Raw genomic sequence first — 15,029 nt, forward strand, 5'->3', positions numbered from 1 at the left:
CAGCTGTGAAAATATGTTTGGAATATTTAGAGGTCACTTGTTCATAGGGTTGCTGTAAATTGCAGCCAACTTGCTGTGGGATCATCTGTGAGTGGGGTGGGCTTCCAAAATGACACAGCCATAACATTGGACTAAACAAGATCACAACTTTGATTATAACCGTTTTGGATGTAACAATGTTTAGGTGCTTGTTGTCATCAACTGGTCTCTAAAGCAACCTGCACCCATACATATATCAAGAGGAGAACCAGAGTGAAGCTTCTATCCAGGCTTGCTCTAGTCTCTCCCTCAATCATCCGGGCCACCTTTAGTTGGCCATCTTTCCCACTCTTCCCACAAATAGGTGAAACATATTGAGGCCTTTGGTGGAGGGATGCCAGTCTAGTAAAGATGACACTATTTTAGGCAGGGGGGGCTACATCAAAACTTGCATAGTTTCTTCTCAGTAAATCAGGAAAATGTCCATGACAAATAACAACAAATACTGTAGGCCCTCCACATGTGCTGGGGTTAGGGATGCAGGACTCCTGTGAAAGTGGAAAAACCACAAATAAAAAAAACATGATATTTTAACCTGAGGAAACACCTCTCCAGGAATCTCTAGGTCATCTAGCACAATTCTGTTGTCAACGTTCACTGAAAGATGACCATAGAATTCTGCTGGAGGACCTACAAATGCCTAGAGTAGTGTTTGCTCTAGGAATCTCTAAATCCCCCAGTGCAACGTCTGGTGAAAGTCATGCTGGACATAGGGAGAACATATTAATCAAATTTGTGAATAATCCAATCTGCGAAAATCAAAGCTGCAAATATGGAGGTCCAACTGTAATATACAAAGATCTCCTCACAAGAGATATTCAGCTTCCATTTCCATGACAGCATTCACTGGGATTCAGCAGTTTCCTATAGAAATGCTCATATGGCGTATGTTCCAAGTTTAGCTGCACATAACAGTCAAGATACATAAGGTAAATTACCAGTCTAACTGTGTAATTTTTGTTTTCTCCATGTTTTATAATGCTATGCTTCTATTCTCTCAGAAAGTAAGTAAGAAAGAAATTATATACATCACTTCTTAACTGCTTTTAATCCCTTGGGCCTTAAATGGAGTAGATTTTACTGTTACATTTTCAGCACCATATGAAGTTAAGACAGGAAACAAATTGAAGTGCTACAACCCAACATTAAATGCATTATTTAGCAGAATACACTGCAATTAAGTGGGCAATGGTAATCTTATGGCCCTCTAGAAGAAAGTAAGTTACAAATCTGCCAATTATTTTAAAGCAGGTACAAAACCATTTTTCCCAACTGTGCATACAAAGTTGCTGAAAATATACCAAGTTGTTTCCTAAAACTGATGTTTATCTGCCTATTGAATATATTTGGGCTGGCTAAGTGGTTTCTTGAGTCCTGAAGAATCAAATAATAATAATAAATAAATAAAGTATTTTACTTTAAAACTACGTAGTTGATAAAGCATGACAAATACTGACTATGAAAAATCTTAACACTTTACTGCATGAGAAAAAGTAATTGTGGGACCATGGCATATAAATATTTTCAGATTTAAATATGAAAGTATGTACTTCTGGTTGCAGATAAGTATACTGTTTTGGATTTTTAAAGAAGTTATTCAATAGAATATGACATTAGACTCTAATGAAGTGGCTTGCTGATCTACATACTCTTTTATCATTTCATGGAAGTACTGTTAGCCATTTCTCCCTCTGTGAAATGCTGAGGGGATATCAAAGCATCATTCCAGCACACGCGATTAACAGGTGGTGGTAGTAGCAGGCAGGTGGCCTATACAACTGATATGACAGAGGCTCCTCCCTCCCTAACTGTCATCGTTCGGCCTCTGAGGGAGAGAGAAGGCTGGCCCAGTACCATCAGGGGCTGGCCTGAAGAAAGAGGCTCCTCCCTCCCTAACTCTCATCGTTTGGCCTCTGTACTGTATCGTATTTTCATTTTGTTTTGTAAACCGCCGTGATTATAGGAACGGCGGTATATAAATAAAATTTCAATCAATCAATCAATGACTGTACCAAATTGATTTAGTTGGGGAAGGATGCATCCACAATATAGAATTAAAGCAGTTTGACACCACTTTAACTGCCATGACTCTACCCTACAGAATCTTGGGGATTTGAAGTTTGGTGATGCACCAGAACTCTCTGACAGACCAGACTGAATACCTCACCAAACTACAAATCTCAGGTTTCTGTAGGATAGTGTTATGGCAGTTCTAACTGAAGTAAAACTGCTTTAATTCTGCAGTACAGATATACTCAAAGAAATGGCTTGTTTATATATTGGATGCAATGTAGAAAGCTGTTTTCTGCAGTGACCACTGAAAACCATTTTTAAAATGGCTGGATGGCTAATAATAATAATAATAATAATAATAATAATAATGTTTATTTATATCCCACCTTGCTTCCAGTACAGTGACTCAGGGTGGCTTACAAATCTAAAACAGTCCAAGTTAAAACACTATAAATATGCAAAATACAACTTGCAGATTTGATGGCCATCTGTTGAAGGTGTTTGATTGGTATTTGATCTGAGTCCCAGTTCTGGGAAAAGAGCGGGATACAAATAAATAGGATATGGTATATGATATGGTATTCCTGCTTGGTAGGATGTTGGACTTGATGCCTCTGTGGCCTCTTCAAACTCTCTGATTTTATGAAATCTGTGTTCTCAGTATACTATAAGGTTTATACATGTCTCAGTGTTTCACAATGAGTCAGGACAATAAATCAGTTCATTGCTGATTTTGCAACTGGAAACACTGACATAAGACATAGATAAAGTTAATTTTAACTCTGACTCCCTTGCAGAAATGTTTATGAGGAGCACTGGACTTCTTTATGTTTTCCATAATATTCTGAACCAGCTGATCAACTGGTTTAATGTTAGAAGCTCAATACTACCCTTGAGTCATCAGCTAGCCATCATCAACTTAAAGAAAAACTTGCTTCAGGACATCAGCTTTTGAATTATGATTGCTGCAGAATAAACAATAATGTCTAAATTAAGGTAAAAACTATTCTATGATTGAAGCTTCTCTTTAATCCAATTTATAAAAACCCATTTGCAACACCATTTCAGTGATATAAAGCCAGTCTTCCTATATTCCTCCCTCAGATGACACTAGGGAATTAGGAAGTTTAATTGTTATGACCAAGAAGAAAGATGTTATGGTTTAACTTAGTGACAGATGTAATTTCTCTCTAAAATGGAAATGCTGGCTGCATCTTGAAATTTTAGTGGCAGGGAAACAATTTCATCCAATGTTATTGTGACCAAGTATGAGTAGCAATATTCGCTACTCCAGTGTTGCATTTAAGTAAACCTGAAATTAAACTGACAAGTGTTCTGACTTAACTGATTTCTACATAAGCTCGCCAGGCAAAATATATCAAAATGACTATATAACTTTTACTGGCTTTTTCCTCCCCATTACTGCTATTTGACTTTTACAAAGGATGGACATATGTCCTATTTTGGTATATTTGAAGTCTTTTGGATTTAAAAATTGTCCAGTTCAAGTCTAGCTGAACACCAAAGAGCCATAAATGGACAGTTCAGGTCTTGCTGTTGTCCATCAACAATATCTGAAGAGTGGACTGAGTAGGAAGGCACCTTGCCACAGACTTTCAACTATGGTAAAATGCACTACGTTTTGACATAGTCAGCACTCCACACTTGTGGCGTTGACTCTTGCAGATTTGATTTATATGTTCTTTATATAACCATAGTGTTATGCTGGAGGACATAGAGATTCCTACAGAGAACACTTCTGTAGGCATTTCTAGGTTCTCCAACATGATTCTATGGCCAACTTCCACTGGACATTGAACACAGAGTTGTGATGGAGGTCCTAAGGGTGTTCTCTCAGGGGAAAAAAGATAGTGGGGGGTTTTATTTGTAATTTTTTCACTTTCACCAGTATCCTGCACCCCTAAACCCAGTGAATGTGGAAGGTCAACTGTAAATACAGTACAGTTGTTGTGTGCATTCAAGACATTTCCAACTTATGACAACACTACCACACTGGGGAAGGGAGTTTTGGCAAAATTAATTCGGAGATTTGCCATCTTCTTCCTGAGGCTCAGAGACTATGATTTGCCCAAGGTCACTCAGTCAGTTTCTGTGACGGAGAAAGGATTCGAACTCTGGTCTCCCAGATTCCTAGTAAACTAGAAAATTGGGCTCAAATTAATAGGAAAAAAAATTCATCAGGGACAAATGCAAAATTCTACATCTAGGCTACAAAAACCAAATGCAAACTTATGGGATCAAACTTATAGAAAAGGACCTTGGGATTATTGTTGTTCAAAAGTTGAACTTGACCAAACAGCTTCATCATAGAAGGCAAATAATATTTTAGGATGCATTAATAGAATAATACTTTCCAAGACAAGGGAAGTAATAGCTCCACTATATTTTGCACTAGTCAGACTTGGTCTGGAGGTCAAGAGCCAGGATATCAGTCAGAAACTAGGGAACCCAAACCAACAAGGACATGCAGAAGATTAGTCTGGGTTCAAGAACAGGCAAAGTCTCTGATCTGGCTTGGATGTTTCTCACAGAGTGGACAATCCATGTTATTCCCAGAGGCTGGGAGAACATTCGCTGCCTGCCTTATCTAGGGAGGCTGTTTGTTCAGTGAAGTATGGAAAAGAGCACTAACTGAGGAGTAGGTGTGCTAAGCCTTTCCTCAAACACTCTATTCCTACCAGAGAACAGGACCTGGAATGCAAGCTACAGGAAAGGAGATTCCACCTCAACATTAGGAGGAACTTCCTGACAGTAAGGGCTGTTCGACAGTGGAACAAACTCCCTCGGAGTGTAGTGGACTCTCCTTCCTTGGAGGTCTTTAAGCAGAGGCTGGATGGCCATCTGTCAGGGATGCTTTGATTGAGAGTTCCTGCATGGCAGGGGGTTGGACTGGATGGCCCTTGTGGTCTCTTCCAACTCTATGATTCTATGATTCTATGGTATCTCCAAGAGAGAGACAACATAATTTTGACTGGGGTGAGTAAAGTAAGTAAATTCTGAAGAAGCCTGTTCTCTTCTCAAGTCAATGATCTTTATCAGCAGTACGAGAAAAATTAACCTAGTCTGAACTAACCAGGCTGTTAGTTTATCTATGGAGTCCTCTCAAACAAAGCTAGATGAATGATGGCAAATTGTCCATAAATAAGATGTTACACTCTTTATGAAATGCCTTCAACAGGAAGGCTTACCTAAGGCCCACATTCTTATCTTTTTTTAATGCCAAGTAAAGACATTTCTTTTCCTGAAGGCATTTAATATCTTAGGTTTTTATTACTATTATAACTTGAGAGGCTATTCATTGTATTGTTTAATTCCCTGTTGCTGTTTCAGCCTGCTTTGTTCCCTGAACCACCTGAGAACATTTGGTTGAAAAACATAAACATCATAAACAAAATAATCATTAAAAATATAAAGATTCTTAAAATATATAGCGTTCTTATGGACTGCTTGGGGCTTATATTTTACTTTAAGGAACAAAGTATCCTTTAAAGAAGGAACAAAAAGACACCCAGAAGGATCAATGTAGTAGACACTGTGTGAACAAATATGTTTTATTTAGTCATTTTAGTTGGTGTTAAGTCATTGTATATTACCAAGAGGCAAATTCTAAAGCTGTGTAACACAAACACAAAAATTCACACTTTGAGGCATTTCCAGTTTTGACCACACCTCTTTGAGTTCTTCCATGAGGTTACATTCAATGTACCATAAAAACTTTTTTCAGTACATAATCAACATGCAAAACAATGCAATACATTTTAAAAATGCTACTCTGGGGATAGGTTTCCTCTCATAATGAGTTATTGAGAATAAAGCATTCTCATTATGGTTAGCCAGTTTGTAATCAAATTGTCCATATGTATTGACAGAATTAGGAAGCTTTCTCTTTGTTTCAAATAATAACCAAATGCTTCAGATGGATGTATTATTCTATTTTTGTTGCTGCATGACCCTTTACCTTCTCAAATATGGCCTTCTCTCATCCCTTAACACAGAAAAGAAGTAGCATTTTCAGATGAATTATGAACACCTATATTCTCTCATCACCTTTTTCAACATAACCTTGATTTTCCAACCACTACTCCATTTGCAGCCACTACTGCTACTGACTCAATTTCACTCAGAAGGAGGCCAGAAAAGGCCTTGGGGAACAGCTATTCCCTGTCAGCCCTGTTTCTCATATCTCACTCTAAAGACAAATACCCTGAAGGGGGGGGGGAGTAACTGAATTAAGGATAAGAGAACTGCCAAGTCTCCTGATTTCTATCAGTGCTGTCCTCATGACCAGCATGTCTCAAACAGAAGATATACTTTTGTCAGGGGGGAGTGTTCTGAAATTATATAGAGAAAATACCGAAACAGCAATATGACAATCGGAAGGTGTGTTTTTTAAAGTATGTTGATAATTCAAAAACAAAATGTACTTCCCCATCAGAGAATCATAAAGTTGGGAAGGGCCTCATGGGCCATCAACTCCAACCCCATCAAGTCCAACCCCCCACCCAATACAGGAGCTCTTACGTAGAGTACCCTGTTTTTGAAGATGCCCAGAAAAGGAGACCTCATCTCCTCTCTAGGCAATAGAGAGAAAATTCACTGATGGATTTTTGTTTGTATTTGTTAAATGGCCAACACAGCTACTCCTGCATGTTTTCTGTATTGTGAGATATCGCATTGTAGCAGCAACAGGGGAACCATGAATAGGAGCCTGTGGACTGGGATTTCAACCAAGGTAAAACAATTTTTCTTCTTCTTAAATTTGGACTGAATTCACATGTTTTACCTCTACATCACCAAAATGTTCCTGATGCAAAAAACATGGCGACTTCTTGAGGAATCCATTGTTCTCTGCCTACAATGAAGCCTGTGACCACACTGGAATGGAGACATATTGGATTGCAAAAGATGGGCCCCTGTTGAGATGCAAATGGACTTTAAATTTCCTGGACTTTGAGAATCTCCCTATTGCTGCATGGCCAGAAGGAGGAGGAGCCTGCCTGCAAAAGATATCCTCCCCATCATAACATCTTTACTAAGGACTGAAACAACATGGAGGCATCTGACTAACATCTCCAATTGTTGGTTTTTTCTTCCTCTTGTTTGGTTTGTAACATCTTGCCAGATGAAGAAGTTCACAGAGCTTTGAAAGCTTGTAACAACTATATTGTGCATTTTGGTTGGCTAATAAAGGTATCACTGATGGATTCTCTAGGCAATAGGTTCCATTTCCAAACTGCTCTCAAGAAACTCTTTCAAATGCTCAATCAAAATCTATCCCCCTTTAACTTAAAACCATTAGACTTATTAGACTTCTATCCTCTGCAGTAGCAAATGTGCCCCCTCCTCCTTGTGGCAGCCCTTGATGTATGTACAGAGTACAATCATGTTACCCCTCAGTCTTGTCTTCACAAAGCTGACAAGCCCAACTTCTTCAACATCTCCTCATATGTCCTTTTCTCCATATCATGCATCCTTTTATTCTTCTCTGACCTCATTCCAATTTTCTGTATCCTTCTTAAAATGAGGCACCCATAACTGAGGCAGTACTCCAGATGAGGCCTGACCGGTGCAGAATACAGTGAGCCTATTACGTCCCTTCACTTGGAAGCTATGGCTTCTTTCCTGCAATTTTACACTGCTTGCTCATGTTCAATTTACGATCAACAATAATCCCAAAGTCCTTTTCACATGAAGTACTGCTAAGTAAGGCGTCTTACAAACACACACAAAGTACGTGCTTTGCGCGTGCTAGGGTTGAGCGAGAACGTGGTAGGGTTAGGAAGCGGTTTCACTTCCACACTCCCCTAACCCTAGCACGCACAGAGCGCGTACAAAATGGTGGTGCCTGTTCCACACGAGGGCTGCCATGGTTACGTCACGACCATTCCACCTCCAAATGGGGTGGCGCGGAAGTGACGTAGTGGGGCAGCGCAAGGGTGCCTGGGGTGCCCTTTCCGCAGCCCTGGAAGGAGCTCCGTTTCGCAGAGCAGAAAGGGGCCAAGCGGCCCCTTTCTCCTCCTCCCCGATGCTGCTTGAAGCCCCAAGGACATCCCTTTCCAGGCCACGGAGAAGCAGCAAAAGGCTGCTTCCCCACAGCCTGGAAAGTGGTGGATCGGGGCCTCAGAGGCTGCCATTGTGGCAGCTGAGGCCCTGATCCAGCGGGGAAAGGGCCGATTACAGGTGCGCCCCAAACGGGCAGTCTGTAACGCACTCAAGTGTTCCCCATCCTATACCTGTGTATTTGGTTTGGGGCCTAAATTACACACTTATTCCTTTTCACAAAAAAACAACAACAAGGAAGCTGTTTTGGTTCTAAACCGTTGCCTATTTGTCATCAGTAATGGACTGGATGAGGTTGAACAAAGTGAAACTTAATCCAGACAAGATGGAGGTGCTTCTGGTCAGTCAAAAGGCAGATCAGGAAATAGGGATTCAGCCTGTGTTGGACAGGGTTACACAGCTCCTGAACACACAGGTCCACAGCTTGGATGTGCTTCTGGATTCCACAATTTCGGAGCAGCTGCAGGTCAATATGAGCCTTGTTGATTGATGTTCTAATACATTCTCCCAGTTATTCTAAGTGTGCGGGGCGGATTGTGTAGAGAGAGGCGTTCCCGCAGGTAACTTGGGCCTAGGCCATGTAGGGCTTTAAAAGTAATAAGCAACACCTTATATTGTGCCTGAAAACTAATCAGCAGCCAGTGAAGGGATTTTAAGACAGGTGTTATACAGTCAAACATGGATGAACTGGTGACCAGTCAGGCTGCCACGTTTTGAACCAGTTGAAACTTCCAAACTTTGTAAAAGGGTAGCCCCATGTAGAGTGTGTTACAGAAATCAAGACGAGAGATTACCAGTGCATGTACCACTGCTTCTAGGTCCTTTTGGTTTAAGTAGGGACGCAGTTGGCGTATCAACCAAAGTTGGTACCAAACACTCCTGGCTGTCGCATCCACTTGAGATGACAATTCTAGCGACGAGTCCAGGAGTACTCCTAAACTGCAAACTTAGTCCTTAAGGGGAAGTGTGACCCCATCCAGGACTGGTTAACAAATCTCCATCCCCGGACTTAAGGTACCTATCGCAAGTACCTCTGTTTTCTCAGGATTCAGCTTGATTTTGTTTTCCCTCATCCAGCCCATTACTGACTCAAGGCAGGCATTCAGAGGAGAGATGCCATCTTTAGTCACTGCAGCAGTTGGAGACATAGAGAAATAAATTTGGGTGTCATCAGCGTACTGATAACACCATGCCCCATGTCTTTGGATGATCTCACTCAACGACTTCACATAAATGTTAAACAACATGGGGGACCGGATGGCGCCCTGAGGGACGCCAGATGTTAGCTCTCTTTTAGAACAGTAGCTGTCCCCCATCCTCACCATCTGGAATCTGCCTGAGAGGTAGGAACGGAGCCATTGGAGTGCAATGCCCCCAATACCTAACTCCCTCAGGCATTCCAGGATACCATGGTCAATGGTATCAAAGGCCATTGAGATGTCCAAGAGCATCAACAGGGTCACACTTCCCTCGTCGATGTCCAGACAGATATCGTCGACTAAGGCGACCATGGCAGTCTCAACTCTATATCCCACTCTGAAGCTGCCTAGTTATAGCCCAGATAGATTACTGTAACACCTATACGGGGCTGCCTTTGAAGAATGTTTGGAAACTTCAACTGGTTTAAAGAGCTTCAGATTGCTAACATGTCTCCACCAGTTTAGCATAGGGTTGCCAGGTCAGGACTATCACAGGCCCTCAGGCTTCAGGGACAAAACATCAGACCTAGAAATCTTTTCCCCTTGTGATATCACAGGAAGTGGACCCTGGAGATGTTACAAGAGAGCCCTGGTGATGCAGTTAAAGCATCAGCCACACTTCCAAAGGGTATGCAACTTTTAATATATATATATAAATAACACAAGGAATATACAAACATAATCAAGGCAGTGCTCTCATCCTGAGATTCCTCATCATTGACCTATAGTTCCGGGCCAGGACCAGAGATTTTGGGAAGCCTCCATCTTGAGAAGGTAGGTCTTAGAAAGATCCACACATAAATCACCCAGGCACATACAGATACACACTGCACATTCATTGTGGGGCCTCACTTCTAAAGTATCAGATGTTATCCTTAGCATTGTCCAATGTATTCTATACAAGGATTTATTTATTTTTTTGCAATCTGAAATTAGCTGCTGCAGCTGCTGTTCTGAAACAGTCAAGAGTGTTGAACTCTGTAGCTTAATTGCGGCTTTGAAGAAAATTCTGAGCCTCGAGCCTTCTAGTTCAAAAAAGAAATAAAATAAAATGATGGTTCGTATGAGAATGAAATCTCCATTACAATGATCTATTAGTTTCCATCCTATGGTCATTACAAATTTTTCCTTAATGTTAATAGAAAAAATCCAAACTTCTCTATTTCTTCCATTCTTGCCCCACCCACAGCCACTATTCAAGGCTGGACAGATCTGTTATATCTTTTGAGGATTCTTAAATGCCATCTCCAAGCCAAATAGAATCAGAGATGGAAGAAATCACAAGGGCCATCTAATCCAACCCTCTGCCATGCAGGAATACACAATTAAAGCACTCCTGACAGATGGCCTCTCTTCAAAAACCTCCAGAAAAAAGAAAACTCCATCACACTCTGAGGCAGTGTATTCCACTGTCAAACAGCACTTATTGTCAGGAAGTTCTTCCTAATGTTTAGTTAGAATTCTTTTTCTGTAGATGAATCCATTGGATGGTGTCCTAGTCTCTGGAGCAGCAAAAAACAAGTGTGCTCCATCTTCAATATGACATCCTTTCAAATATTTTTGGCCTCTCAACCTTCTCTTATCCAGGTTAAACATACCCAGCTCCCTAAGCCGCTCCTTATAGGGCATGACTTCCAGACCTTTTACCATTTTGTTCACCCTCATACTACAGCTTGTCAACTTCCTCCTTTAATTATGGTGCCCAGAACTGGACAGAGTATTCCAGGTGAGGTCTGACCAAAGCAGAAGTGTGTGGCACTGTTACTTCCCCTCATGTTGATGCAGGGGCAAATGGAGGGGGTCCATTAAGATTTACCCTAGGTTTTGTGTCCTACTGCACTATTGCTGCAAGATTCTGTAAAACCTCATTTGAAGTATGGTAAGAACCATGAATCTGAGGCAAACTGTATTTTAATTTTAATCTCCCCATCCCAAAACAATAAGCTAAGGACACATATATCCATTTTATACCATACTATTTCCCCCATCCTGAGGAAGATATGTTCTCACATAGCACACAATTAGTAGTAAACAAGATAAACACAGGCAAATCTGTTCTTGTTGTCATATAAATGCTCCTGCAATTGTACCAGTGATACAATTACCGTAGCCTCTCTCCATTAGCTGTTTGAAATTATCCCACAAGATTACTTGGGTAGCACTCTGACTCAGCATGTGTCACAATGCTAAAATCATTAAGATCAATACAATGAAATTAACGTGTGGTTGATCTATCATAGCCATTTCAAGACTCTTACTGAGATTCCAAGTGGCTTGGTTACTTCATCTCATCTTGCTCTGGTAAAATTTGAAACAGGATGTCTCCATCGGGGTGGCAAGTGGCAGGGGTACTGGAAAGCAACAATTATGTCACACTCAGAAAACACTTTAGAAATATCTCTTGGTGAGGCAATTTCATCTTCAATGTTATGAAGAAAAAGAAACAAAAGCTTCGAGCAAGCCTTGTGATTTTTCACTTTGAAAAATAAAAACCACACTTCAAGTTGGTTTGTAATTATCTATGTTTGTTCCTCCTTAAGAAATGGTCATATCATAATACACAAGATCGTTCAACTTAATTTATTTTAGATATAAAAATTATTTTGCACTTTTCATTAAACAGATTTTCTAGTATATCAACAGAGTCGTCCCAAAAAATTTGCTATACTTTTGGTTCTATTTTCTTGAAGAGTATTTGGTTCCAAGAGCATTCTGTTGCTGTGTACTTTCAAGTCATTTCTGACTTATGGCAACATTCAGACAAACGTATCAGGGGCTTTTCTTGGCAAGATTTCTTCAGAGGAGGTTTGCTGTTGCCTTCCACGGAGTCTGAGAGAATGTGACTAGCTCAAGGCCACCCTTGATCTCCACAGAGTCATAGTCCAGTCCTCAAACCACAATGCCACACTGGCTCTCGCAAGAGCATTTAGCACCCCCATTTTCAGTATAATCAATAAGTAAAAAGAAAGTTTGAGAATTATGTGGAAGATACAAACTGCAGAGTTGACCATATAAATATAACAAGCTAGATAAGTGACATCTTTGGAAATTTTGAAACCATGGGAAAATATGATGGGATTCCTGGTGTGGGAGGGTAGAAATTTTCAGAGAAATGGGAGAAAGTTACAGGTTACAATATTGTTTGGTATTTTAAGAAAATACATTGTATATACCTTGGATTGGCATAAAAGTATCATGTCTGACATGTACTAAAAAGTACAGTTCATTCAGAAACTAACTACAAGTTAAGATGTTCTTACAAATCATTAACAAATAAAATTATTTTGTGTCCCATAGTCTTCCATGATGCCCAGCAGACATAGAGAACCCTTTCGCATAAAAAGAACTGAGAAACAAAAGCCAAGATGAGGAATAGCTATGATGTGAAATACTATGCACAGGCATGCATAGAAGTCTGCCTGCTACATACGCTTTAGACATAATGCAGGAGGAGAAAATGTATGAACACTTTGCAATAAATATTTTATTCATCATTTTAAAAAGAATTATTTCAGATTGTAATTTTTTACAATCTTTTCCAGAAAAAAAATCTTTATTTTTGATTAAAATTCCTCTTTTTTTCCTGGTCCCTCCCCCCCCCCAAAAAAAAACCCTTTCACATCTCTTAAGCAAAGCACACAAATGTTATTATAGCAGAAGCATTGGGCATTTATCACCCTTTCAGAGAGCACAAGACTCTTTCCTGCAGAAGATTAATATAGCTCCCCCTCTGGAAACTGTTACAACTACAAATAGTAAATCAAGTCAGCTGATGGAAGCACTTCACATTGATTCAATGGAAATCCAACAAATAAAGTCCACTTTCCAAAAAGATCGCCCTTGTTCAATTTTTTTTTAAACTTGCTTATACATTGTTGTTGTTGTTGTTGTCTTTTACCAAAGACTGGGATTCAAGGTGGCTTACAAATTAATTTGACTACAAAATAGTTAAACACACACAAAAGTTCAACATTAAAATACTCTTTTTTGTTGACAGCTGCTCGATTAGAAGTGGCTAATAATTGGAAAACAGGTTTTGTATCCCTCGATAGCTGGTGGAAAAGAGTTTGGGATCAATGGCTAATGGAGAAATTATCAGAAAATATGAAATATAACTCAAAACAACAAAATCAAAGACCCTTTCAGGAAAAATGGATTATAGATTATATTAATACAAATTTTATATCCGTTTCTCCTCCATCTAGCCACTGTTCTCTATGGTAAGATTTATTTTAAATAATTTGAATTGTGTAAAACCTTAATAAGGAATACCTTATTAATTTTAATAAGGAAGGATTTTCAAGGATTTGAAATTCTTTATACCATTGTCTTATGATTGTAAGATTTTGTTTCATATATTTTGAATAAATTTTATTTAAAAAAATACAGTAGTATTAAACTATTAATATTCAAACAATCTAATGCACTGTCTTCTCTATAAAGCATAGAGTGTTAATAAAATGCTCTTAACAATAATCTCCTCTGACAGTATCATATTGAGAGTGCCTCTCCTTTCAAAATGTCTCTTCGAAACATGATATCCTAAAACAGAGTGTGTGCATGCATGTGGACAGAGCTGTCTGTCCTCATTTAGCCATGCTCACAGGACAGCATTTCAAATATGCCCTATCACAGCACAAAGAACCAGTCTCCATTTATGACAAAACACAACATTGCAAGCTTTGCTGTCTCTCAGTGTTCCAAGAACTATATACAAAATAGATATGAATCACGCAAGCATCTCTAAGTGTTGTGGATTTTTGTAGTGCACTAAACAAAATGCAGCAATCTAGTCTAGTTTCCCCTAGAAAGTAATTCAGACAGAGGCAATCCTTGCATATTACTTGCATATTAATTCAAACATGTTTAATTGAGCTTAAGTAAGAGTGTCCTTAGTGGCTTCTCATAAAGCTATTCCTGTTTCATGAAGTTATTCCTTAACACACTTTTAAACACACTTTTAATGGGTATTTAATCTGAATATACATCTGTTGCAAGGGACAGTTAGAGTCCTTCTACTGTTGAAGAAAATGAATAGGAAAGCCTTCTGACTGTACATTTGTAAATTAAATAAATATAAAGAAATTAAACTCACTTGCTTTTTTTCCCTAGATGAAAACTGAATCCCATAGCACTGCCTCTGGAATTCTTGCCCATTCAGGAAATGGGAAAGTGTTAATGGAATAGATTATAAAGAGTGCAGGCATTGGGCCCTTCACACCCCTTCTCCTCAAAAAAACAAAACAAAAAAATGACAAGAGACTGAGGCTACTATGTTACATTAAAAATTCAGCTGCACTGACTATTCAATAATCCAAGGAAAATAAATTCTAAATTTATTCATGGGACATGTTCATGGGATTTATACAATTTTAAGAACTATGTTGTCCCTAGTGGCACAGTGGTTAAAAGCTTATACTGCAGCCACTCGCTCACAAACCATAAGGTTGTGAGTTCAATACCAGCAAAAGGGTTCAAACTCAACTCAGGTTTGCATCCTTCCGAGGAGGTTGCTAAAATGAATACCCAGCTTGTTGGGGGCAATTAGCTTACAATTTCTAAACTGCTTAGGGAGTGCTTAAGTGCACTGGTAAGCGGTATTAAGAAAGAAAGGACAAAATACAGGTTTGAGGGGCTAAATCCTACATTATCTCACCCATCCTGAACTTCCCATAATTTTTGTGGATTTTCTGACTG

General features: G+C 39.4%; 2 protein-coding genes across 2 annotated transcripts in view; both read right to left on the reverse strand.

Annotated features, from left to right (window-relative positions):
- Positions 1 to 11,660, reverse strand: part of LARGE1 (LARGE xylosyl- and glucuronyltransferase 1) — a 305,482-nt gene extending 293,822 nt beyond the window's left edge. Inside the window, exon 1 of the mRNA XM_042466639.1 lies at positions 11,591 to 11,660. The gene's annotated coding sequence lies outside the window, so the exon portion shown is untranslated. The remainder of the gene's footprint in view (positions 1 to 11,590) is intronic.
- SYN3 (synapsin III) overlaps positions 1 to 15,029 on the reverse strand; it is a 1,385,441-nt gene that overhangs the window by 653,214 nt on the left and 717,198 nt on the right. The window lies entirely within an intron of this gene.

Source organism: Sceloporus undulatus, chromosome 5 (assembly GCF_019175285.1).
Source record: "Sceloporus undulatus isolate JIND9_A2432 ecotype Alabama chromosome 5, SceUnd_v1.1, whole genome shotgun sequence".
Lineage (NCBI taxonomy): Eukaryota > Metazoa > Chordata > Lepidosauria > Squamata > Phrynosomatidae > Sceloporus > Sceloporus undulatus.